General features: G+C 40.2%; 1 protein-coding gene and 1 pseudogene across 1 annotated transcript in view; one reads left to right on the forward strand and one right to left on the reverse strand.

Moving 5' to 3' along the window:
* DNAAF2 (dynein axonemal assembly factor 2) overlaps positions 1-26913 on the forward strand; it is a 675691-nt gene that overhangs the window by 400078 nt on the left and 248700 nt on the right. The window lies entirely within an intron of this gene.
* Positions 915-1988, reverse strand: LOC122804432 (annotated as a pseudogene).

Here is a 26913-nt window from a genome sequence, read left to right on the forward strand (position 1 = left end):
GGCAGTGGGAATTCATCCTTCTTTTTTCAGAGGGTAATTCCTCATTCACCAAACCAAGACTGTTTTATTTCTTCCCATCCTTTAACAGATGCTGTCCCAAGTAGTGATTGAACCAGTTCCTCTTTCCCAAGTTAGGAAAGGCTTTTATTCATGGATGTTTTTAGTGCCAAAGAAAGAAAATTCTTGGGAGACCAGTTCTGGATTTTTCTTTCCTGCACCTGTTTGTGATAGTGCCCAAGTTCAAAATTATGTCACTTCACAACCTGTTACCTCTTCTTCAAGTTTCCTGGTAACTAGATTTAAAAGGTGCTTATCATTACATCTATTTACCCAGATTTCAGGCGTTTCTTAAGGTTTTGTGTGTCTGGATCACATTATCAGTTCTCTGCCTTACCCTTTGGACTGTCCACTGCACCAAGAGTGTTCACAAATTGCCTAGCTCCAGTTCATAGGAGATTACTAGGCTAACGGCTCAAGAGCCCTTACAAGCCTAGTCAGTTTTACCCAGACTTTTCCCAGTTTTCTCTCCCCAGGGGAAAGATAACAAGGGCCAGCAAGTGGGGATTTGACAGACTGCCTCTATCCATAAGGGACATGGGCACCAACCCAGTAGTGAATTTGCAATTTCCCATCCATCGGTACATATTGTACTTGAAGATGGTCAGAGAAGGGTTCTGCTTCATGTGAATAGAAAACCTATTCCAAAGGAGGACATTTCTTTATTTTCAAATGATGCAATAATAGGTTATTCACATTACGTGTTAAGAGACATTTTAAGTGCTGAATACGATACTTTAAACTTGTAAACAATCCAGTTAAGAGCTACAGGTCAAACTGTTTATGGATCTGAAGGCACTGGCATGAAAATCTTCTTGATGGTCAATCCTGTTGAGCACCGTATGGAGTCTTTTTCCCTAGTACATCAAATCAAAAGCTTCTTTGATTTTATCAAAAGGAAGTACATGAGTATGAATTCATCCACTTTCAGTTTCTTGGCCATATAATCACATACCAACTTAAGTACACTCTCCACACTCTCCCATCCTCCAAAAGCAATTCCTTTCCATGTTCTTCCTGTTACCAATTGAAATGGTCAGATGGATATCTCTTTTCCTGCACTAGCTACCCCAACAATCACAGTGGTTCCCCAGCCCTTGTGACATGCCTCAAGAGGAGCCGTCATAACATCCACACTTTCAATGCACTCAAATGAATAGTCTATGCCACCATCTCTTAACTCTACCAGTATTTCCTGAATAGGTTTCTGGTAATCTTTAGGGCTAATACATTCAGTAGCTCCAAATTCTTTGGCCTTTTCAAATTTGCCTTTATTAATATCACTACCAATAATTCATAAAGCACCAGCTGCCTTATAGCCCATAACAACTGCAAGGCCAACGCCAAACCAAAAATAGCACAAATAGAGCAAGGTTCAACCTTAGCAGTATTGAGAGTTGCTCCATATCCAGTAGAAATGCCACAGGCTAAAAGACAGATTTTATCCAAGGGTGCACTATCATCAATTTTAGTAACAGATTTTGGCAACAACTATGTATTCTAAAATGTGCTAGTTCCCATGAAATACAAAACTTGCTTCCCTTTAGCAATTCCATCTAGCATTAAACATTGTTCTTGAGTAATGCTGATCTTTTGACAGAGGTTGGTTTTGGGGTTCATACAGAACACACACTCACCACATTGTGGGATATAAATAGGACTCTGTCTCGTGGTTTAACTTTTGTTACTCCTTCTCCAACAGTCTCCACTCTTCCAGTTCTTTCATGGCCAAGGATTGCTGGAAATTTCCCTTCAGAATCAGCACCACTCAAAGTGTAGTCATCTGTATGGCAAACTGCTGTAGCAATTATTTTAATAGGAACCTCATGAGCCTCTGGGAGTGCAACTTCAATATCCTATAATGAAAGGGGCTTTCTTGCTTCCCATGCAATAGCTGCCATACATTTTATGACCTGCCTTGCAGTATCCATGCTTGTTCATAGGTTCATAGGTAAGTACTAGGCTATCTGCCTGAAGGCATTTATAAGCCTAGCCAGATTATGTTCGCTTTCACCACCCCCTTACTAGTTCCCTGTGCCTCTGTCCAGAAGAGCCACTGAGGTGATCCCCAGGGTAAACCTTCTGTTCCCATCCACTCTTCGAGGTTTCTCTTGAAGAGTGTTAGCGAGGAGCTCTGCCTAATGTAGATTGGAATCTTGTTTCAAAGCATGGGAAGTCTCTGGGACAGGAATCTATCTCTCCAGCATGTCCTATTTATTGTTGTGGTGAGGTTTAGATCCCTAGAGCGTGTGGCATGAGGGGATATGGTTTTCTTTAGGTGGAGCATGTCCATCAATTCTGGGTCGGACATGGCCTTGTATGTCAGGCAGAGATCACCTCTGAGTAGGCGATATGTAACCGAGTACAGCTGGAGTTTCTTCAGTCGAGCTGCATAGGGCATCTGTTTGAGGCCAGTGATCCTCTTGGTGAGGTACTTCTTTAGTCTTTCCAGTTGTTGCAGGTGTCTTGTAAGGTACATCCCAAATGGGGCATTGTACTGTATGATGGGTCTAATGAGTGATGAGTAGAGGGGCACAATGACCTCTTTTGATCTGGATGCGAACCCTTTTGTGATTAGGTGGGCCACATAGAAGGATTTTCTAACCACTTTCACAATGTGATTATCAAAGGAGAGATTACTATCCCCAGATCCCTTATTATGTCTTCTGTATTTAGGGGACTACGTTTGTGGGTACTTTGTTTTTTCCAAAGGGGATGACTATGCACTTTTTTGCATTTAGCTTGAGGCCATGATTTTGACACCAGGTATCCATCTCAGTGAGATCCTTTTGGTGGATGTCTGTGTTAATATGTTAGTTCCACTTTCTTGAACTGATTTTATTATTGTAACATCATTTTATTATTTTACATTGTCTACATTTTCAATATAATTAATTTAATATTTATCAGAAATTTTATATGTTTCACAAAATAGGGACAATATAACTTTTAGATTTTAGTTACACAATGTGATTTGTTAATTGTATTTATGAGTCATTCATTCATTGTGTTCTTTGTCTGAATAAGTTTTACTTATTAAAGTAAGATGAAAGTGCTTACTTCACAGTGTTCGTTCTGAATAAATGCTTTTTGTGGATTATCTTGGAGCCAGCAGCTGATTTTATTGATGCCATTTTGCACTAACTCCGAGCAGATCTGAGCATTGCCACTTAGATTCTTGACATAGCTAAAGAATGCCTTGTGGTTATCTTTGGAGTCATTGGCTATTTTTCTTTCTAAGCTAACCTTGGATGATTTTATGAGGGATCATAGTTTCTTGCTGATACTGATCAGGGATGTCTTCCCTTCCTGGGATTATACTCTTTTCTGTACTAGTTTCCTCCCTCTATTGTATAGCTTGTTTATGGCAGGGGTCCACCAGACTGGTTTCCTTTTCTTCTAGGAGTAAGTCTTGGTTTTGCTTGGGATAACATGATCCATGCATTCTTGTAGGTGCCTGTAGAGTGCATTAGTAAAGGATTTTGCAGCTTGGACAGCGTTGTCATTTAGCATGGGGGCTTTGAAACTTTCCACCTCGGTCTTAAGTAACGTGAAGTTTGCTTTTGAAAAGTTTTTCATGGTGGTTTCCTTGACTGGGGGGCAGAATGTGAGAATGTGGATATCCAGAGTGATTAGTTTATGGTCAGATCTAACCAGCAATGGGTTGACCTCCGGTGTGGAACACCGGTCTCCCATGTTGGTGATGACCAGGTCCAATATGTTGTCACCTCTGGTGTGGGTGTTGTCCAGTTGATCCAGGGCATTTGCATTTATAAATTCTAGGAAATGTTGGGCAAGGGAGTTAGTACTTGAGTAGTTCTCCCAGTTAATGTTTGGGTAATTGAAATCACCCAATATTAGGGTGTTTGGTAGGACCTTTATGTTTCCCAGTGTTTCCAGAAATGCGGAATGGGGGTCCTGGGACATGGTGGGTGATCTGTAGCAAGCTACAATTTGTATTGCAGTTTTGCCCATTGTTAGTTGCATGTGGATGATCTCTGAATCATCGTGCTGTGCCACTAACCTGGAGGTGTGGGTATCCTTGATGAATATGGATACGCCCCCGTCTTTTGTATTTCAGTCCGGTTTCTGTGGCTGAAATGTATGGTATGAGTTGTAGCCTGGTTGTGCTGAGGTGCTCTCTGGAGCTTTAAACCAGGTTTCTGTTACTGCGCATATATCGATTTTCTCCATACTGAGGAGTGCTTTGAGTCCGTGCATTTTGAGGTTTAGACTTCTGGCATTGAGTAGCATTACTCTCAGGTTTTTGTTACTTGTGCTATTTACGGCGGTGGATTTGTCTTTTGAGCCTTGCCAAAAAAAGGCACTATGGGGGTGGCAAGAGCCTTGGCTAGTATTCGAAAGCCTAAGGGTGACAGGTGCAAGCCATCTCTAATGAAGCAGCATGGCTTGTCGAGCATGTCATCCCAGGGAGACAGACACTGGATCCCTTTTGAATGACACCAGAAATTTAGCCAATTGTTGAAATTGATAATTTTTCTTTATACCGTGGTATCATTCTTGGTGAGGGCAGGATGCTACTCAGGGTCAGGGTCATACCAGCCTGGGCTATGTGATCAGAGAGCTCTTCCATGTCTCTTTTCATATAGTCCAGGGAGGTATGGCTCAGGTCATTCACACCAACATGGACAACGACAGAGTCATATTTGTACTTGTTTTGGAGTGACCTGAGTGCTTGTGTAATGTGGCGGATCCTGGCACCCGACAGGCAGCTAACAGTAACCTTCTCCTTGTTCAACCTAGTGAGTGGGACGTCAGTGTGCTTGACTATAGAGTCACCTATTACTAGTGTGTTGGGTATGTTATTTTGCCTTAAGGGCTGTGATTGCGTGGCACACTGGTTTTGTGAAGTATGTGTTTCATGGTTTGTGATGGGGGTGGAAGTTGCTTGGATGTCTGCTTTGGATGTCTCTGTTGCTTTTGCAGATTTTTATTTAGAGCCTCCAAGTATGTTTTCATGTATTTATGTTTTTTTTTTTTTTTTTGCCAGTGCTGGTTTAATGGGTCTGTGTGAGACTGGTGGTGTGATGCAAGCATTTCCCTTTTCCTCTTGACTGTCTGATCCAGTCTTGGATTGAGAGAGCTTAGCCTCCAGTTTGGCTGTATGATTGCATCTCTCGCATGTATTAGTGTTTGGTGGTAGGAGGAGAGGGTTGTCTCTGTACATGAGGCAGTTGTAACATTGTCTCAAAATGCCCAGATTCACCAGTTGGACTGGAGAGTACACCTGAAACTGCCCTTTGGACATGCCTGGATAGGTACACTGACCTGTTTTACTGATTGGCTGGTAAGGTCAAATAGAGAGCCTTGTCCTTCTGTACAGTATGGGAGGAGGTCTAGTGCTAGGGTTTATTAGTGCTTGCTATGAGTTTTAAGCAAGTGTCGGGCTGAGAAATGAATGGTTTGAGTGCTTAAGTTGAAAGTTTGTCTAGTTCCAAGGGAAAAGTTGAAGAGGAGACTTTGTGGAGCTGGGAATAGTTATACCCTAGCTAACTGGCACTGCCCAGTGCGCAAAACCACACAAATGCGGTTTTTATAGCAGGGGAATGAAAGAGATAGAAATTAACCCAAAATGACCAATAAACTACTAAATTCTGTGATATGTAAGAGAACCAAACCGAGAGTACACAGCAGCAAATAGCTAATTTTAGGCTACAGGGTATCTACATTTTTCCATATTTAGACAACTTGCTTATCCTTGCAGAGTCTTTTCCCAAGTGTCAGGAATCACTCATTTGGGTGAGAGACCTCTTACACAAGCTGGGATTCCAAGATAACACTCAAAAGTCTTTTTTGACTCTTTCACACTGGATTGTGCTCTGGGGTGTAAGCTAAACACTTCAGTTCAAAGAACTTTTCTTCCACAGGAAAAAAATAGATCTAGATCTATTTCTAAGGCTTTCCACTCAAACTATGATCACTGTGAATGAATACCTGCAGGATTTGGGGTCTCATGGCGTGTATGATTCTCATGACACCCCTGGCAGCATTCCACATGAGAAAGCTGCAATGGTATCTGAAGTCTCTTTGGTCCCAACACCAACATCCTTTGTCTTTGTCAGAACAGAAATCACTTGGTGGAGACAGCAAATTTCCCTCAATCCAGGCCCCCCCCCCCACTCCAAAGCAGTCACCACAGATGCCTCTGACTTTATTTGGGGAGCAGTTTCAGGAGGGGTAAAGGTGCAAGGTGTGTGGGACACCAAGGACAAACACAAGCATCTAAGTATAAAAGAGATGTTTGCCTTGATCAAAGCACTCAACTGTCTGAATCATCTTTAATCCAAGGACTTCAAGTTGTTACACCCAATACCACAGTCATGTGGTACATCAACAAGCAAGGTGGAACCAGGTCATATTCCCTTTGCAAACTAGCCATGCTAGCTTGGGATATAGCTTCATAGTGCAATCTCACTCTACAGGCATCCTGCATTCTGTCAGAGCAAAATTGTATGGTACACAAGCTGAGCAGGACAAGGGCAGACCTCACCACTAGAAACTAGATAAGGGGCTGTTCCAAGACTTGCTCCATCTGTGGGGAGTTTCTCAAGTAAACCTATTTGCCTTCTCTTCAAACAATCAGCTGGTAATATTCTGCTCCAAAATTCCATGCAAGAGGGCCTGAAAGACAGGTGTCATTTCCTTTCCTTGGATAGGAATATTCCTATATGCTTTCCCTCCCTTTCCACTAATATCCAGGATACTTCTGAAGATTCAGTACTAATACCCCAAGTTTGTTGTGATGACTTCCTTCTGGCCCAAGCAACAATGGTCCCTCCCATCTTTTGGAAATGACCAAGGGCAATTACCACAAGCTTCCTCAAAGAATGGATCTACTTAGACAAGATCAGAGGTGTTTGATACACCTCGACCCCAATCAACTTCAGCTGACTGCCTGGATGATAGGGTCTTTGTTCCCTTAGGCATCTGTTTACTTCGGAAGTTTAGCAGGTACTAATGAAAGCAAGAAAGCCTGCTACTAAAAAAGCATATGTTAACAAATGAAAAAGGTTTTCCATTGGTGCCAACAACTTAAACAGCACACATTCAGGATTAGCTGTTCTCTGGTTTTACAATGTTTGTGTGAGTTACTATCCTAGGGCCTTTCTTACTCTTCTAGCAAGGTTCTTTTACTGGCCATTTTAGTATGTCTGTCCATGGATCCTCCTCTTTCAATGCATTCTCATCTCAAAATGTTTTTGAAAGGGTTTTGCATAAGAGGCCTCCAAGAAAACCAGTGACCCCTCATTGGGATCTTAATTTTGTGTTATAGAAGCTAACACTTGCTCCATTTGAACCAGTTAATCTGGCTTACTTGAGTTTCTTAACATGGAAAACTGTTTTTATTGTTTACAATGACCACTGCAAAAAGAGCATCTGAGTTGCAAGCTGTTATGGTGAGCCAACCCTATGCCATTTTTCACTTAGACAACATTTTTTTTGAGAACTAATCCTCTTATGCCCATAGTTGCATCTGAGTTTACTTTAAGCCAAACTATCCATCTCACAGTTTTCTTTCCTTCACATAAAAATGAGGGAGAAAGGTTACTCCATACCTTGGATGTCCACAGACAATGTGGGTACTATCTTGACAGAACTAAATCTTTCATATCTTTGAATCAGTTGTTCATTTCTTGTGAAGGTAACAAGAATGAACAGCCTGTGTCAAAACAGACTATTTACAAATATTTTTTCTCAAGCTATTACCTTTTGTTATCCTCACCACAACAAAACTACTCCAGAAAGGGTCAAGGCCCACTGCGCCAGGCTCTTGGCTTTATCTATGGCATTTTAGAATGGACTGGATTCTAGAAATATTCTAGAAGTAGCAACTTGGGCCCTCTACATATATGTTTACTAGGCATTACAAACTAGATTACTTCTCTAGGTCTAGATCAGGTTTTGCTACGACCATTCACCGGGGTCTCATGGACCCTTCTCCTTCCAGCTACCAGTGTAAATAAGCTAGGGTAATCTACCCGTATAGCTAAGGCTAAAGCAGCAGTGATCAGTATGATGAACAGTACAGTTGTGCAAGTAAACTTACCATAACAGTAAATATTCAAATGATCACTGCTGCAGTGGCCGCTCCCTCCCTCTCCCTTGTTGTTTGGTGTGTTGTCTATGCCAGGGTGTGAATTCTTATTTTTTGTTGTTCCTAGCATTGCCCTTTCAGAGCTTAGCCTCCCTCTTCCTGTTTGCATGAACCCTCTAAAGGGCTTGAGCTGACTGACGGTTTGGGAACATGGAATGTGCCCTGAAGCTGGCCGGCTGTTATATCCTTAGGATATAACCCATATAATGAAGGCTACTGCAGCAGTGATCATTCAAACATCTACTATAATGTTAAGTTTACTTACACAACTGTACTTACTCCTTTCTTTTGGAATTGGTCAAAAGCAATTATCACATGCTTCCTCAGAAAGTTAAACCTACTCACATAGGGCAAGGGTTGCTGGACACATCCCAACCCCAAACAACTGCAACTCTATAGTCAAGCACACTGACGTCCCACTCACTAGGCTGAACAAGGAGACGGTTACTGTGAGCTGCCTGTTGGGTGCCAGTATCCGCCACATTACACAAGCACTCAGGTCACTCCAGAACAAGTACAAATATGACTCTGTCGTTGTCCATGTTGGTGTGAATGACCTGAGCCATACCTCCCTGGACTACATGAAAAGAGACATGGAAGAGCTCTCTGATCACGTAGCCCAGGCTGTCATCTTAACACATTTTAGTCACTTATTTTCTGAGGAATTTCTGCAGGTATTAAAGGAGGCAAGAAAACCTGCTACTAGGAAATCATGTATTAGTACTTGGAAAAGATTTTCTAGTCAGTGCCAAGACAGGAACCAGCACCCTTTCAGGGCTAGTGTTTCTCTGAATCTGAATTATTTGTGTGAATTACTATTCTCTAGCCTGTCTTACACCTCCATTGATGTTCATTTGTTGGCCTTTTCAGAATGTCTGCTCATGGATCCCCATATTTCAATTCAATCTCAAGTAAAAATGTTTTGAAAGGGGTTCTGTATACCAAGCCACATAGAAAATAGGTGGCTCTTCCTTGAGATCTTAATTTTGTGTTGGAAAAACTAACCCTTACTCCAAATGAACCAGCTCATCAGGCTGACTTGAGGTTCTTAGCATGGAAAACAGTATTACTGATTGCCCTGACCTCTGCAAGAATAGAATCTGAGTTGCAAGCTCTTATGTTGGGTCAGTTCTTATCTAATTTTCTACAAAAATAGGGTTTCCTTGAAAACTAATCCTTCATTTGTGTGTAAAGTGGTATCTGCATTTACTTTCTGAGCCAAGGTAGCCATCTTTCTGTCTTCTTTCCATAACCTAAAGAGAAAGGATACCTCATACTTTGGATGTCCACAGACAACTCCGATACTATCTTGACAGAAGAATTTTTTTTAGGAACTCTGATCAGTTGTTAATTTCTTGTTAAGGTAAGGAAAAATGACAACCTGTGTCAAAGCAGACAGTTTCAAGTGGTTGTCTCATGCTATTACTTTTTGTTATACCCACCACAACAAGGGAATTCCAGGCAGGGTCAAGGCTCATTTTACCAGGGCCTGGGCTTCATCTGTACATTTATGTTACAGGTTTCATCCTAAAAGTATTCTAGAAGCACCAGATTGGTCCTCTATGCATACTTTTGCAAAGCACTGTAAATGAGATTCCATCTTGGACGGTGCAGTGGTGCAGCGATAGCTTTGTCGCCTCACAGCAAGAGGTTCTCCAGTTCAATTCTCATCTGGGGTGCCTTCCTGTGCTGAGTCTGCATGTCCTCCCTGCGTTTTGTGTAGGTTTCCTCTAGGTCCTCTGGTTTCCTCCTACATTACAAAAACATGCATCTGCAGCATTTCTCCCCAGGCCTCCACTGAAAATTGGCTTAGTTCCAAGTCGGTTAACAAATGTTAAATAAAATAAAAAAAAAAAAATCTCCTGGTCTAGGATAGATTTTGCTAGGATCATTTTCCAGGGACTCTTGGACCCTCATCCTTCCTCCTTCCACTCAGTGTACACACTGGTTATCTACCTGTACAGCTAAGATGACTGCAGCAGTGATCAGAATGATGAACATTGTACAGTTATGTAAGTAAACTTACCATAAAAGTAGATGCTCAAATGATCACTGCTGCAGTAGCCACTCCCTCCCTGCCTCCATCCCCCTTATGTTTGTATGTTTTTGATGCCAGAGTGAGGATCTACATTTTTATTTACTACCATTGACCATTTCAGGACTTTAGCCTTCCTCTCTCTGTTGGGATGAAAGCTCTGAATGGTTTGGCACCCAAACCATTCTTTTTCTGTAGCTCAGCTTGAGCTGAATAATGGTTTGGGTGTATGGAAATTACCTTGAACCTTTGGAAGCTGGCTGGCTGTTGTATCCTGTGCAAGATACAACCCATATAGCTAAAGCTAATGCAGCAGTGATCACTCAAACAGTTTCTATTATGGTAAGTTTGCTTACAGATCTGTACTTTCTTTCTTTCTCAGTCCACAAGAAGAATATTTCTGGAAGTCTTTGGATGTCGAGACAGCTGCCTTAGTACCTCAGTCACTGAAGGGTGACTCTGCTGTGGCTGGACTTGGTTTCTTGGATCACTCATGAATGTCTCAGTCCCTCTAGTGTAGTTCCTTGAGATGCTACTAAACTGCAGGAGTTAAGACATTCTTTGCAGCTCTCTGTCTCTGGATAAGGGAGAACCACTCTTTTTTGCCTTAGGGGGCAGATGAAGGCTTACCACATAGTCTGGTTAGGAAGCCTGTTTCCCAAGATAGTGCCCTGCCGTGAGACAGACTTTTTTTCCTGGGACTCTCCTAGGAAAAGAAAACAAAAAATTAAGAAGGTTAGTTCTTCTGTTTCCTGTTACTATAGACAGGAACAACTTTCTATGATTTGTTAAGGAATTAATTTCTGGTTTTAATGTTTTTAAATCCTGTTTCTTTACTTCAAATAGAAGAGGAAAAAATCCTTCACATTCTGATACTGATTCCCCGTCAGAAGAACAGCAAATGGAGAAGGAGTGTTTTTCTTCAGTGATTTCTACTCAAGCTGAAGATTCTGATTCTATGGATAGTGTTAATTCAGATTTCCCTTCAGAAAAGTTATATTCTTCTGAGACCTTAGCTAAAATGAACAAGGTATTTCAGTGGGAACATAAGAAATCCCTATTTCCAAGCAAAATTTATTATGATTTGTTGCAATTGGATATCCCACAGACTACAGGTCTCTCTCCTTTTTTATCAAGTTTAGAGTCCATTTTTTTTAACAGCTTGCAATATGCCTGACTGTCAACCTACTACACCTAAAAAGTATGATAGGTTGTAGAAAGTACCTCATACTCATAAATACCTGATCTAATGTTTCATTTTTCATCCAATTCAACTTGTGGGTTGTTGGATCTGATTCTCTGCATCTTCTTCCAGAGCTTTGGCTCTGACTCCTCCCCACCCTTAATTCCCTCTTTCTGCCTAATTTACCCCAGATCTCATTTGCTACCTGTTTCATCCAGATGTGTGTCCGAGAGCTTTCGCAAATTGTTCATAAGTGAAAGACTTTTGAATATCTTTCCTTCTTGTGACTATTCTCTTTAGGATTTGCAGTATATTGTAGTGAAGTGTTAGTTGTTAGCTTTAGACTGCTTTAGTGTTTAGAATTTTAATAATGTTTTTGTGGTTACCTTAAGAGTGTTCCTGGTGTGTTTCTAGATAGTTCTCTAGATGTCCTATTATTGGCATCATTAGGAAATAATAGGTTTTATAACAGTTTTTCATATAAGTGTGTTTTTTGGATAGCTGTGTAGTACATAGATGAATTATTGATATTTTTCTGATGTCAGACAAATTTTCAGGTTTTAAAAAGTGTTCAGCTTGTGGACACGCTCCCTCCCCAAGACCCACACGCTCTTTGTGCGTACTTCTTAGGTGCTGCTCATTTACAAGCAAATTGTGACATTTGTATTGCTTTTGGGTCTAGGGCGATTCAAGGTAGGAGGGAAAAACTGATTACAAAAGGCTTGCTTCCCCCACATACACAGTCTTCTGCTTTAATTATGTCTTCTGAATGCAGACCAGCTTCAGCTTCTCCCAGCAGCAGCACAGAGTAAAGAAAATAGAAATAAAAGGATAAATCTAAATAGAGGTATAGAGAAATTGATAAGTCTTCAGAAAGAAGGTCTGAGTAAAAGAAAGTGGAAGAAAGAAAGACTGGAAAAGTCGAGGAAAAGGTCCCCGGATCCAGTACCTAAAACATTGTGGCAGTGGGATCCACCTGTTAGTCTGGTCCTAACTCCCTTCCCCCAATCTACTTTTCCTCCAGATCCAGTGAGCCCTCAGATCCACTTGCCCATTTTACAAGACAAACACCCTTCCAGACCTATACATCATTGTCAAGGTTGGCCCAATCCATCAGAAGTCTCACTGAGATGGACATCAACTGAATGATGAGGAAATTCTTGAGGACACAGATCGAACTGGGACTCCTCCTGGTGCCATCCTCGAAATGAGGTCTGGGTATAGGTCCATTATCCCTGTCACATTTTTCTCCAATAACAGTTCAGTTTTTGGAACTGGTTCCAATGGGTCCAACCCCTTCTGGCACACTTCAGTCAGATCCGATAGTCCAGGGAGCATTGGTATCAACTACGTCCCTTACTCTCTTGAATCTGATGCTGTCAGATTGAGATGAGTCCCAGAGCTGAAACATCAGTGTTGGGTTTCTAGTGAAGTCAACTCCTAGGTTCTTGGAGCCATCTCTTCCTCTCAGAGCCTTGTCACTTGACAACTCTGATCTTATGTCTTCCTCAGAGCAGACCTCGATTTGAATGGGGAAAGCTCATGAATCCTTTGACACAGAAAATACTTCTTCAGTTCCATGTGCAGCATTGGCTTTTGATGCTGTGGAAAGGGCTTTGGTTGGGCCAAAAAGGCAGGTGTGTATACAGATTTCAGATCCAGCCTGACACTCAGTGGAACCTGTTCCTTATACCTCTCATTTGGCTTAACAGGGACAGTCAGAACCCATAAGCTTTGAGACTGCTCAGCACTCTAGTTTCCTGTCTGATTCCGACTTGTCTCCACCAGAGCCACAGATGCATGTTCCCAGTAAACATGAAAATGGAAGCACATGGAATCTTCTACTGAGTCAGTTACTGAAGATACAGATTTGAATGAGGACGAAGGATCTCCTAGATCCCCCCCTGGAAGATATCACCTTTGGAGACATCCTAGAATTGATGAAGCAGAAGGGGGGATTTGGTCCAGTGAAACTCTTTATCCAGATGAATATGTGTTTCTTGAAGCTTTAGAGACTGTTCATCTGCATCCTGGGCAGTTCCCCTTTCAGATCCCCTCATAGATCATATGGTACAGAGGGCATGGAAGGACTTGATGTCATAGAACCAATTCCCAAATAGTCCAACAAGATTTTAATAGCCCCAAAAGACAGAAAACAGTAGACAAAAGGGCCCTCAGTAGATGCCATGGTAACAAAAGCAGCCACAAAGAAAGAACTGTCTTAGGAGAGTTCTTCTGTCCATCCCCCAAACAGAGGGTCAAGAGTATTAGAGTGATTAAGGAAACTGGCATATGCTTCAATGACATTTGCACTCAGACCACTGAACTACCTTACACACTTTACTAATTTTCAGAGGGTCTTGATCAAGGAAATTTCCAAGTCCCTCTCAGGTAACTTGCCTTCATTTGTTCAAAAAAAAAACAGTGGACACCCAAATGTCTGCTCTTTAATCCATTTCAAATTTTGCCATGCTCCTGCTATCCAATGCCGCAGATGGTACAGCAAGACCAGTGGCACAGGCATTACCATGCATTGATATACCTGAATGCGGTATGTGATTTAACTGAAAGCTTCAATGCATGCTTTATTAATGCCCCTTTTGATGATTCCACACTATTCAGTCCAATAGTTAGAGATGTTTACTAGGAGTGAACAAGACGGTAGAACCCTACAGCTGTAGGAATCTGTTTCCCCACAGTGCAAAGATCCTATTCCAAGAATCAAAGGGGTGGTAAGAAAATGTGGTTCAGGAAATCACAGAGTTTCATCATGGCACTCCTGGGGACAGACCTCCACTGGAGGTACTTAACCTTATACCCACAAGCCTGACAAAACATTACTTTGGATTCATGGGTATTAAAAATAATCATCAGAGGCTACACCATCTCCGTTTTTTTATCCTTCAAAGAAAAGATTAAAGATTCCTGACATTCCACCCAATCAGTTGGAATCTGCGGCAACAGAAGTTTCAAAGTTGCTAGAAAAAAGTGTCATCCAATAGGTCCTCCCAGACAAGTTAGAATCTAAAGTCTATTCCAGGTTCTTTTTAGTTCCAAAGAAAACTGTTGGCCTCAGGCCAATATTGGACCTTAGCTACTTCAATCAATTTGTGAGACAGATGAAGTTCTGGATGTTCCTGGTACAGTCCATACTACTTATGTTGAGGAAGGACTGCTAGATGTGCTACATAGATCTCCAGGATGCCTGCTATTATATAAAGATGCAGAGGCAATCCAGGAGATTTCTCCATTTCTTTCTGGGAGCAAATCATTTTCAGTTTCGAGCACTGCCATTCGGTCTCACCACAGACCCCCCCCCCCCCATATGTTCACATAGATTATGGCAGTGGTAGCAGCTCATCTCCAACAGTAAGGGATCCAGTTCTTCCCATATATAGACATTTGTTTTCTAACTGCTACTTCAAGGGATCTACTGCTACAACAACAAGTACTACTACTCTATCTTGCAGACCTGTTAGGGATCATGGTGAATCATGCAAAGAGCCAGCTGTTTCCCCCCTCAATAGATAGAGTTTATAAGATATCATATCAACACAGTTCTACAAATTGCCAGACTTCCAGAAGCAAAATTGCAGTCCTTAAAACTGATGCCTTCTCAGGTAATTCAGCATACTTGTCCACAACCAAGATTGATTCTCCATTTGTTAGGCCTGATGGCCTTTACTACCACTTCCGTTCCACTAGAGAGATACCAAATGCCAGTGTTACAGCGGATTGTCTCAATCCAGTGGTCACAGAATCTTTAACTGCTTCATACCAAAATTTGTCTCACTCCAGTTTGCAGTGAATACATAAAATGGTGGATGACCTCTCCATCATTTACAGAGGGGAGAGCCTTTTGTTCACCCACTTCCCAGGCTACAGTATCCACAGACACTTCCCTTCTAGGGGGGTGGCATTTCGAGTGGAAGATGGTTCAAGGTACTTGGTCACCTGCAGAGGCCAACCTTGACATCACTGTCTTGGAGATGAGAGCAGTCCTGCTAGTGTTGCCATCTTTTCAGGACTACCTACCCAAGGGTGTGATAGTTAGGAAGGCAAGAATTGATTGAGCTATGTAATGTCTAACTGACAATGACTGTATAGATATATAATGTTTACAACTGAAAATATGTCAATATGGTTTCTTTTCATTTATATAAATGTATGATTGATTACCTGTGATATAAGTGATAATTCAATACATATGTTTCTTGTTTAAAAAAAACAACAACAGTAGATCTGTGTTGTCTTATTTTTGTCCAGTTCAACATCCCTCCCTTCTTCTCCCTTCCAAATTGTCATCTATAAGCTTCTGGTGCTCAAACAGGCCTTGACCAAGTCCCTGTCTGCTTTAGGTGATATAATCCATAATGACATGTTTAGTAAGCTGTTGACTTTTTTCTATAGGGGTTCTTATACTTTTTAAGTAGACCTCTTTATCATTAGCAAGAGTCAGCAAACTTGATTGGAGTTAAATTAGGCAGAAGGAGGGAATTATGGATAGGGAAGGAGTCAGAGCCTCGGATCCAGTATTCTAGAAGAAAGTGTCAAGGTTGGATTCCATGCAGTTCAACAACCCACAAGTTGAACCAGATGAAAATAAGACAACACGTATCTATTGCTAAGGTACGTACATAACTTTACTTTTCCTAATCCTAAAGGAGACCCTCCAGTTATTTCCTTATCTAAAATGTTTTCTGCTAAACAGCTTATTAATGCTAACCCCATTACCTCTGACAAGGATGGGAAAGCTTTTGATAGATTTGGAAAGAAAGTTTTTTTCTCTGCTACTTTAACTTTCAGAATTTTGAACTGCCAGACTCACATGTTGAAAGTTTTTGCTGGCTTCTTCTGAGAAAATGAGAAAGTTAGCTATTAACATTCTCTCTTCAGAGGTTAAAAAATGAATGCCTTAATAGTATCTGCTTCTCATGTAACCAAACATTCATTAAAATATATGTTTTTAAACTTTATTGAAATATCACTTAAGACATAGGCACACATACATTAACAGAAAAGAAAACAAACCATATTAACATTTTTTCCATTTACACTTATTATATATTACATGTTTTCTTTCTTTGTACTGTCTTTCAATCCAGCATTACATAAATCGCTCAATTCCTGCCTTCCCTCAAACCTCACTCTTCCTGCTCCTGAACATTATTCTTCATGTATTGTTCCCACAAATTCCATTTATTTCTATACAATTTGCTCCTTCCCTTTCCTAAAGATCCCTGTTCCAGTTATTTTATCTCTTTCTTTTACAATATTCAGTACTTCAAACACAGTTGGTTTAGATTTTGATTTCCGTTTTCTATTACTTTTTTGGCAGTCAACAGAATTAAACCTAAAAAGACCTTAGTATGTCTAGGCAATTCAGATCCTGTGTCCCAGTTAAAAAATAATTTAATCAGTGCAGCCATTTACTCCATTACGGAATTTTAAAATTTGCCAACTCATTACACTCCCAAAAAACATTTTCCCAGTTACCTGTTTCTTCCCCATCACACCTCCAACATTTGCGGTCTACCTGAGGAAAAAGTCTTTGAAGTCTGCTTGGGGTATTAAATATCTGTGCAAACACTTCCAAGCAAAAATCTTAAACCTTCTGGACTTTGTTGCGTATTTGGGAGACATACATGCAGCCTTCCATTGTTTCCTTATAAACTGCTTTCCTAGTCTTTTCTAACGTTCTCTAATTGATTCTTGTAGTTATGAAGCAATATTGTATGCGCCCTACTAAGCATCCCTTTTTTTAACAGCTGCTTCTCTTCTTGATTCAAATAAAATCTCTACCAGAGCAGGTCTATCACTTAGGATCCACCAACAACAGTAGTATTTTCTTTCATTCTGCTTCCCTGTGGATCGTCACCATTCTATTAATATTGTCAAATGTTTGCTTCCCCTCAACAAAACCACTGATTCATATCTATCAATCTTGCCAACACCTTTGCCATTCTTTTAGCTACTATTGACAAACACTTTATAATCATAGTTTAAAATTGAAATGGGTCTATATGAAGCTGGGTGTAACAGGTCTTTACCCTCGTTGGGTAACACAGCCACCACAACTTTCTTCCAAGATGCTGGTGTTTCCCCCCTTTTAAAATACTAGTCAGAATCTTCCAATTCCTTATCACTTTCTTCCTCCTGACCTCCAAACTTCCACAGGAATTCCATCTGTTCCTGAAGACATCCCTGCAGTTGGGTTACACATCACTATTTTTATCTCATGTTCCGTCTTAACTATTAGTTGTTAAGCTTCACAGTCATCTAATCTTGGCATAAGTAAGTCTTCCATAAATATTTGCATTTATGCTTTCTTTGTTTCCACATTTCTCTGCTTTATACAGATTTTCATAAAATTTATGAAATATCTGTAATACTTCTTTACAATCTCTGATTATTTTTCTTGTCATAGGCTTCCTAACTCTTTAAAGTGTTCTTATTTTGCTGATACTCTCTCCAGAGCTGTTGCTGCTGACTGTTATGAGAGAATTTGGTTACATTCTCAAAACTTACTAGAAGATGTAACTGAGGTGTTAAATGTTCCCTTTGACAAAGATGTTCTATTGACCCTTATGGTGCTTATGTACTTACAAACTTTGATGAAAGACAGAAACTGATTCAAGCAGGTCACCTATATTTTCCAACCCTCCTTTTCTAAGTTTAATACTTGCATTCTAACTCAGGACAATTTTTCAAAAAGCAATTTATACAACAAGGTGCTAACAAACAGGATTTTAAAAATCAATGACAAAGAGACTCTTAAAAGAAAGACTCCCAGGACCAAGGAGAGACCAAAAAATCAGAATGACTACTTGTCTATCCAGGTACCTCAACCCCACCATGGCAGTTTATCCTTTAGTCTAGGTCTGCATCTTCCCCAGTGACATTATACTATCTCAGACAAATGGGATTGGAAAACCATCCAACAAGGGTATAGATTGCCTCCCTCCTTTTCAGGGGATTCCTCCTCATCCTGTAAACCAAGCATCCTTGTTTCCTCCAGTTTTGGAGAAAATTATGTCTCAGTGAGTCATAGAACTAGTGCCCTCAGATCAAATGAGGAAAGGTTTTTATTCAAGGATCTTTCTGGTGCCAAAGAAAGGGAGAACTTGGAGACCAGACATAAACCTTTCCTTTCTCAATTTCTATGTCAGTGTCCCCAAGTACAAAATATTATCCCTTCAAACCCTGTTACTTCATATACCTGTACTCCATTTCCTGGTAACATTAGACTTAAAAGGTGCTTGCCATCACATTCCTATTGTCAATATTTCAGATGTTTCTCACAATTTTCTGTCAGTTCTCTGTCTTACCCTTTGGTGTATCTGCTGTACCAATGGTATTTACAAAGTGTCTGGCTCCAGTAATTGCTTACTGTAGACTTATAGTTATTCACATCATTCCATACTTGGACAATTGTCATATATTTGCAGACTCTTTTTTTTCCAGTTGTCATGATTCTGTGATTTGCGTCAAGAAACTCCTGTTCATTCTGGGATTTCGAGAAAAATTGCAGAAACCATTTCTCATCCCTTCACCAAGTATAGTTTTTTTTCTTGGATGTCTTCTGGATACTTTCCTAGAAAGGGCTTTTCTTTCATTGGACAAAGTAGAACTGTACAAAGATATTATCCCAAGTTTTTCCAACCAGTCCCTGGCATCTGCCAAGGAATTTCTAAGGATTCTGTATTTCATGGCTTCTATGATTATCATGGTTCCCTTGGCCAAACTTCACATGAGAAAACCTCGAATCAGTCTGGTCTTAGCATCAGCACCCTTTATCTTTTCAGATTCCTGTACTGAGGTTTGTGAGAAGAGATGTATTGTGGTGGGTGGACTGGTTCTCTCTCAACCCAGGTCTCTCAGCTTGAGAAGCTGTATCAAAAAGGGTGAAAGTGAAAGTTTTTTATAATTAACAGGACAGACAAAAGCATATTAATGTCAAAAAGATACTGACTGTAATCAATGCCTTGAGAACCTTAAATCACCTCTGGTCCCCAGGACCTCTTCAAGTTATCACAGACAACACCAAGGTGATGTATATAAACCAACAAGGGAATACCAGGTCTTACATTCTTTGCCATGATATTCTGGGAGGTGGCATTTTGGCCACACACATCCTGTCAGAGTAAAATATTTTAGCAGGCAAACTGAGCAGGACAAGGACAGATCCTCACAAATAGAAATTATACCTGGGGTTTTCTAGGAATTGATCCAACTCTGGGGAACACCCGACATAGATCTGTTTGCCTCCTTTCAAAACAGACAGTTAAAGAAATTCTACTCCAAGATTCCTTGCAAACAATAGATGTCTTCCCATTTCCGTGGATGTTAATGTTCCTGTATGCTTTTCCACCATTTCCATTGATACTAAGGGTTCTTCTAAATATGTAGAAGAACTCTCTAAAGATAGCAGTGGTGACTCCCTTTGACCCAGGCAACAGTGGTTCTCCCTTCTTTTGAAACTGGTTAAAGACAGTTACCAAAAGCTTCAGCAGAGACTGGATTTACTTACAAAGGAGGGGACGTTTCATACACCCATGGCTAGCCTTAGGCATAGGCCAACTAGGCGGTCGCCTAGGGCGCCACTCTAGCAGGGGTGCTTTTCCAGTATTTATTTAATGTAGATAGACCAGGATGGGGGCATCAGGTGGTGTGGTAGGGGGAGCCGTGGAGCCCTTTTGCCTAGGGCACAACTTGACCTAGGCCACTCCTGGATACACCCCAGCCTGAAAGTACTTCAGTTGACTGCCTGGATGATATTGTTTTGATAGCCTTTAGGCACTTTTTTTCCCCTAAGGATGTCTAGCCAGTGTTAAAGAAGACTAAAACATCTGCTACTAGAAAATCTTGTATGTCTGAGTAGAGGAGATTTTATAGTTGGTGCCATTCTAAGAACCAGGATCCATACATATCTCATCAGGCTGATTTGGGGTTCGTGAACTGGAAAATTGTGATGTTCATTGTTCCCACTGCTGCAGTAGCCTTTAGGCTGTATGTGTTGTTTCCTGCCTAGGAAACAGTAGCCAACCAGCTTCAAAAAGCTTTACCCCCTCCTGCCAACACAACTTTACTCTGACTGCTGACTGCCTACTTATTTCCCTGCTTGGGACTGGCCAGAGTAGAGATTTCTTCGGTACTTCCTTGCTTTCTCAAAAAGAAGCATCTCTCAGGCTTTACAGGAGCAGCAGTCGTCTAAGAGCTTCCTTTCTGGCAGGAAGTCCTTATTGTGGAACCCCTCCAAACAGAAATTATTGCCCTTTTAACAGAATTAATATACATTTTATTTTTTATTGCGTTTAGTAAATAAAATAAAATGTATTTTATTTTTTGGTAAAAGCAGTATTTCCCCTTTAAGAGACCTGGTATTGTTCATAATTTCTGAAGTTTCTTGTCAGGGACAGCTATTTTTACTAAAAGGTGTATGTTAATGTATTTGGGTCTAATTTATGAAAAATTATGTATTGCTTGTTGAAACTTTGATTTTTTGGAGGACAAAAAAAAGTTTACAGAGAAATGGGCAGGAGTATATGGGTCAGTGTAATGCTTATGCCCACGTTGTGACAACCTACCTCCCATACTGCTTTTCTGTCACTGTGCTTTTTAAATGATTGAAGGTACTGACAGGGAATTTTTGATTTATTGTTCTCTAAAACCATATGGACCCAGGATTTGCATTCTCTGGATTATCAAATTCCAATTTTGGGCTTTATAAAAAGGGAACTGCATTGGTGGTGACAACAAATTCAATTGAACCCAGGTCTCCCCTTCTCTTCTCAGACCCCAAACCAGTCTCTCACCAAAGATGTAGTGGATTTTGTTGGGGGAGCAGTTTCCATGGGGGTAACTGTGCAAGGCATGTGAAATCCTTCAAACAGGCCAAAGCATCATAAACATCTTGAAGTCTCCCTACACCTATGTCCCCAAGGTCCTCTTCAAGTGATTAGACAATATCAGCAGAAAGGCACAAGGTAGCATCCTTTATGCAGGCTGGCAACAGTGGTTTGGGAATTAGCTCTTCAGCATTCCTTAACCCTCCAAGCGTCTTACATACTTTCAGAGCAAAATATAGTGGTAAACAATCTGAGCAGGACAAGGATAGACCCTCAAGAATGGAAATTGAATGAGAAGGATCTTCCAGGAGCTGATCCAGTTGTGGGGAGCACTTCAAATTGATATGTTTGGCTGCTTTCAAAACAGACAACTAAATACATTTTTTCCAGGCAAGCACAGCTGGAAAATAGATGAATTTTCATTCCCTTGGAAGGGAATATTCCTTTATGCATTTCCACTGATATCCAGATTAAGTCTGCTGATTTGAGATGATATCCCAAAAATCATTGTGGTGACCCCCTTTTGGCCCAGGCAACATTGGTTTTCCCTTCTTATGGAATTGGCTAAGGGCAATTAGCACAATCTTCCTTAAAGGCTGGATCTACTCACATGAGGTGGGGGAATTTGATACACCACATTATCAATTAACTTGAACTGACTTCCCTGATTATTCAATTATAATACCTTTTAAGCAGTTATTTCATGAGGACATGCAGCAGGCTGTAAAGGAGGCAAGAAAGTCTGTTACTACAAAATAGTATATTGGTAAGTGGCACCAGTTTTTCTAGTTGGTGCCTAACCAACAGCCAGGAGTCCATTAGGCATTTTGTACCATGAATCCTCAAATGTTTGTGTGAGTTACTTTCCTCTGGCCTCTCTTATTCCTCCATAAAGATTCTTCTTGTGGCCATTTCAGCATGTCTGCCCATGGGTCCTCCTCTTTCTTTTGTGTTTGTTGTGAAACAGTTTCTGAAAGGAGTTTTATATCTGAAACCTCTTTGTAAACAGGTTGCTTCTCTTTGGGATCTCAGACTTCTACTGGAGAAGTTAACTTTGTCACCTGTTGAACATGTCCATCAACTGATTTAAGGTTCTTGACTTGGAAAACTATACTCATCATTGCCTTGCCATCCACAAGAAGAGTATCTTAGTTGCAAGCTTTCATGCTGGGTGAGCCTTATCTGATTTTTCTACAGGGACAGGGTCTGTTTAAGAGCAAACCCCTTATTCACCCCAAAGTGCATTTAGAGTTTGCTTTAATCAAGCCATCAGTCTTCCATTTTTCTACACAGAACCTAAAAAAAACAGGAAGAAAGGATTCTGCATAGTATGGACATGCATAAGCAGATTGGGTACTATTTTGAGAGAACTAAGTCCTTTAGAAAAGCTGATCAGCTATGTATTTATTATTATCAGTGGTCTAAAAAGGGATTGTACAGTTGTGTAAGTTGCACTTACCCATAACACTTGATGTAGCTGCACCCATCTTCCATCCTCCTACTCTTGTATATATAGGTGTAGTTGGGATATAGAGTACGGTTGTTTTTGTTTCTCCTTTGTATGTTTTCTTTTTATTACTGGTTGTTGATTTAAGATTGTTAGGCTCTTCTCTCCTTGTATGTGCATGAAAGTCCTGAAGAAACCTTCACTGTGACTGTTGATTTCCGTCCTTGGGATTAGCCAATCAGCAGTTAGAGTGAAAGTGTGTGGGAGAGGGAGGTAGAGCAAGAGCTTTTGGAAGCTGTTGGGTTGTTGTTTCATAGGCAGGAAGCAACCCATATAGCCTAAAGGCTACCAGTCATCAATGAGGAATTTGAACCTCTGCAGTTCTGAGTAAGCACAACTTACATAACTGTACTTTACTTACTGATCCAGATTTCTGCAAGAAAAGAATCTGAGTTAAAAGCTCTTATGCTGAGTTAATACCACTGCACTTCTGCAAAGACATTATTTCTTTGAGAACAAATCCTTCTTTTATATGTTAAATGGTTTTAAAGTTTACCATAAGCCAATCCGTAGATCACCTTGTATTCTTTCTAGAACCTAAAAACAAGGGAGAAAGAATTCTGCATATTCTGGATGTCCACAGGCAGCTCAGATACTACTTGGACTAAACAAAATTTTTCAGGAAAACTGATCAACTATTTGTCTCTTGTGAAGATAAGTAAAAAGAATAATAAGCATTTGAAATGTCGGGTCCCGCGAGAGTGAGTCACAAAACATGAAGACTGAATGGCTGAAAAAACAAACTTAAGTATACTAAGTCTGAGATGGCCATTTCAAAGAATATTCTCTTTTCCCTGAGGTATGTCAATTTGTCAATCTCTGAGTTAGTATTTATAAGTTTGGTGGGTGTGGGGAGGGATTGCCCCTCTTGCAAAAAAGAAGTTTAAAGGAGAAGAGTGATGTTCAATATTCACTCTTCTCCTACATTTCCAATTTTTTTCGGTATGTCGGCACTTGGCATTTCGAGTGCCAGTATTTCAATAGGAAGCCAGAAAGGACAATCAAAGCAGATAATTTCTAGATGGCCGTCTTATGCTATTTCTTTTTGCTATTCTTGTCAGAACAAGTTACTTCCAGGTAGAAGTAGGGTCCACTCTACCAGGGCTTTGGCTTCTTCTGTGGCTTTCTGGAAAGGAGTGGACTTTAGTAGTATTCTAGATGAAGCAACTTGGTCTTCTGTAACACTTTCACAAAGCATTACAAACTGGATTTCTTTTCCAAATCCAGAACAAGCTTTACACTCTCCAGAGGCTCCTGGATTCTTGAATTCCTTCCTCCTCCCTATATGTTCCTAAGCTATGGTAGTCTACCCAAATAGCCTAGGCTGTTACAAGAGTGTTCTAATGCTGAACGCAATATAGTTGTGTAAATAAACTTACCATAACTTTAGATGTTTTAACAGATCACTTTTGCAGTAGCTGTCTCCTCCTTGTATCTCCTTTGTTTTGTTTTTGATGTACTGCCAGGGTATGGATGTATATATTATTCTATATATAGTTATATGTGTTTTACTGCTGCATTTTCCTTTCATAGCATTTTTCTATTCAGGGTTATAGCCTTGTTTCTTCAGGCAAGTAAGCTGTGAAGCTTTTGGCACCCAAATTGCTCTCTGGCTCTGCTTAAGCCCCCTGGCAGTTAGGGTATGTACTTTGAAAGCTGGCCAGTGCTCATATCCTAGGCAGAATATAATCCAAATAGTTTAGGCAACAGTGATCTTTTAGGACATCTACTGTTATGGTAAATTTACTTACACAACTATATTTTCTGTATTTAGCAGTTATTTCCAGTTGTTTGCCTTGTTGCACTTTGAATCTTGTTTTCTTCCATGGGGCAATTATTGCTTCTGTTGTTTGGGATACATAATGGGTGGTAAAATGTGTAAAAAATGCAAGTGTGATAAGAAGATTCCCTGCAGGATAATCCTGTAGTTTGTTATTTACTTATGTGAACTGCATTTTAAAGAGGTCAGTGAAATTTGCCATACTTTGAAGCCTTCTACTGTCTAGGACAGGAAAAACACAAATTCTCCAAAGTCAGTCTCACTTCAATTCCAGCTGAGGTATTGACCCTAAAAGTGGCTTTAGGCTTGACCTCTCCAATTTCGAGGCCTGGTCAATATAAAGAGATGTCAGTTCATCTTGAAATAGAACTTGACAGAGATTCCTCTCAAGTCCTGTTCCCAAAGAGTTTGGTCCAGGGGTGTAGCCAGGGATTTACAGATTATACACAGAGAACCCATATTGTGCCCCATACGCAAAAATGCAACAGCATCTTGTAATACTACTCTGGTGCACAACTGACATCATCCTCCTGAAGAATAGGCATTTCAGTTATATTATATTAATTTTTGGTCACATCAGACAGATTGGCTTTTGGTTATATTACTACACTACAACAAATCTCCATATGACAGTCTTGAGACTTCACTTGTAATGCAACATTGTGACAGTCTAGTGTGCCACATCATAGTATCCAGTTTCACAGAGGCCCAGTCTCTTTAGTGTCACTATTCAGTACCAAGTCTATGAGCCATGACACGGCAGCCGGTCTCACACAGGTCCACTCATACCAGTACCAATATCTATTCCTTGTAATCAGTTAACCATCAAGGTATATTCTCACTATACTATCATAGTACTGAGTGGAGTTGTAGAATAGTATTTTTGTTTAAAGTAAGGAAGAAAAGTCAAGGATTCATTGTGAGAGCTGCCAGAAAAGGCTACTCTATGAATAATTCTTATTTTGCTCGCCACACTCACCCAGTCCCTGTTGTGTTCTTAAATGGTTCTGATTTGTCCACTGATTAACATTCAGTCACACTCTTTTTCATGCCTTCCCACTCACTAGCTATATGGTACAATGCCACAGCTTTAACCACCTTTTCCAGCATGCTTTAACTGTTTCTTGTACTGTTCTAGAAAGTGGACATAATTAAATAAAACAGAACACACACCATTTGTTTTAAGAAATTTTGTTGCAAAATTTACCACTTTATTCATCCTGAAACAATAACAAAATGAGGTGTGACTAGCGGCAATCATTTATCAAACTTATATCTCATACAGGAAGGAACTTACTTTTTAATTAGATAAGGAGACATATCATGAGCTAACTTTCGAATGCTTCATCAATAACAGTTATCTGTGGCAGCATGAGAACCACCTTATACATATAGAAAATAACTCCTTGTTTACATGACCTTAAATATATGCAAGAAGTTTAAGTATATCTGGAGTGATGAGACTAAATTCTGTGCAGCTACCCCAACCTGTGAGCATACACTTGCCCATACGTGCCTCCCAATACATATGCATAGTTTCTGAAGACTGCATCTAAAACTGTCTCACCTGTACTCAAGACAGTGAAAGTTCAACAAAACCAGAAATTCAGATGCACATTACACAGACTTCAGATTGACCACAGGAAATCAAATATACAATGGCAGTGAAAAAAGTGACCTGACAAAAATATATACATTTCTGGTTACAAATTGTAGTAGGACATACTCAAAACCTCGTAATGCAGATATTATAACTTGGCAACCCCCAAAATATTTTAGTACTTGGAGACTCCGTTGTGCATAAAAACAGACATATACTTCAATGGATCTTTGTAAGGATTTTGTGATGGTGTCATATCTACCTTTTGTAAGGATTTTGTGATGGTGTCTTATCTACTATGGCTAGAAATTAGGGACATTTCATCTAGGTTAGAAGCAATTAGGGGTATTTATGACATGGTCATTATTTATGTTGGAACAGTCTAGGAAAATCCTCCTCCTTAGATATCCAAAAAAGATATATGGGATCATCAAACACCTTTGCAACTGTGAGAAAAAACATCTGCTTAGAAAAATCCATCATCTCATATGGCACCTGAATATTATAGAAAATGAAATTCCGTCAATTGCTAGGGACATGGTATCACAGTGTCACAGTGTATTCACTACCTGCCATCCTGGAATAAGCTATGTGACCAGCCAAATTGCTTTACCTCTGATGGGCTTCACCTCTCCCCATGGGGAATACATTTGCTGAACAGGAATTTTCCAACTTCAAGACAAAAAAAACATTAAAAATACACAAGAGACAAAAATCAGAGGTGAGAATGGTTTTGCTAAATGTCAGAAGTCTGACAATAAAATGTGTGATCAGAAATTCCAGGGCA

Source organism: Protopterus annectens, chromosome 6.part0, assembly GCF_019279795.1.
Source record: "Protopterus annectens isolate FY-2018-M chromosome 6.part0, PAN1.0, whole genome shotgun sequence".
Classification (NCBI taxonomy): domain Eukaryota; kingdom Metazoa; phylum Chordata; order Ceratodontiformes; family Protopteridae; genus Protopterus; species Protopterus annectens.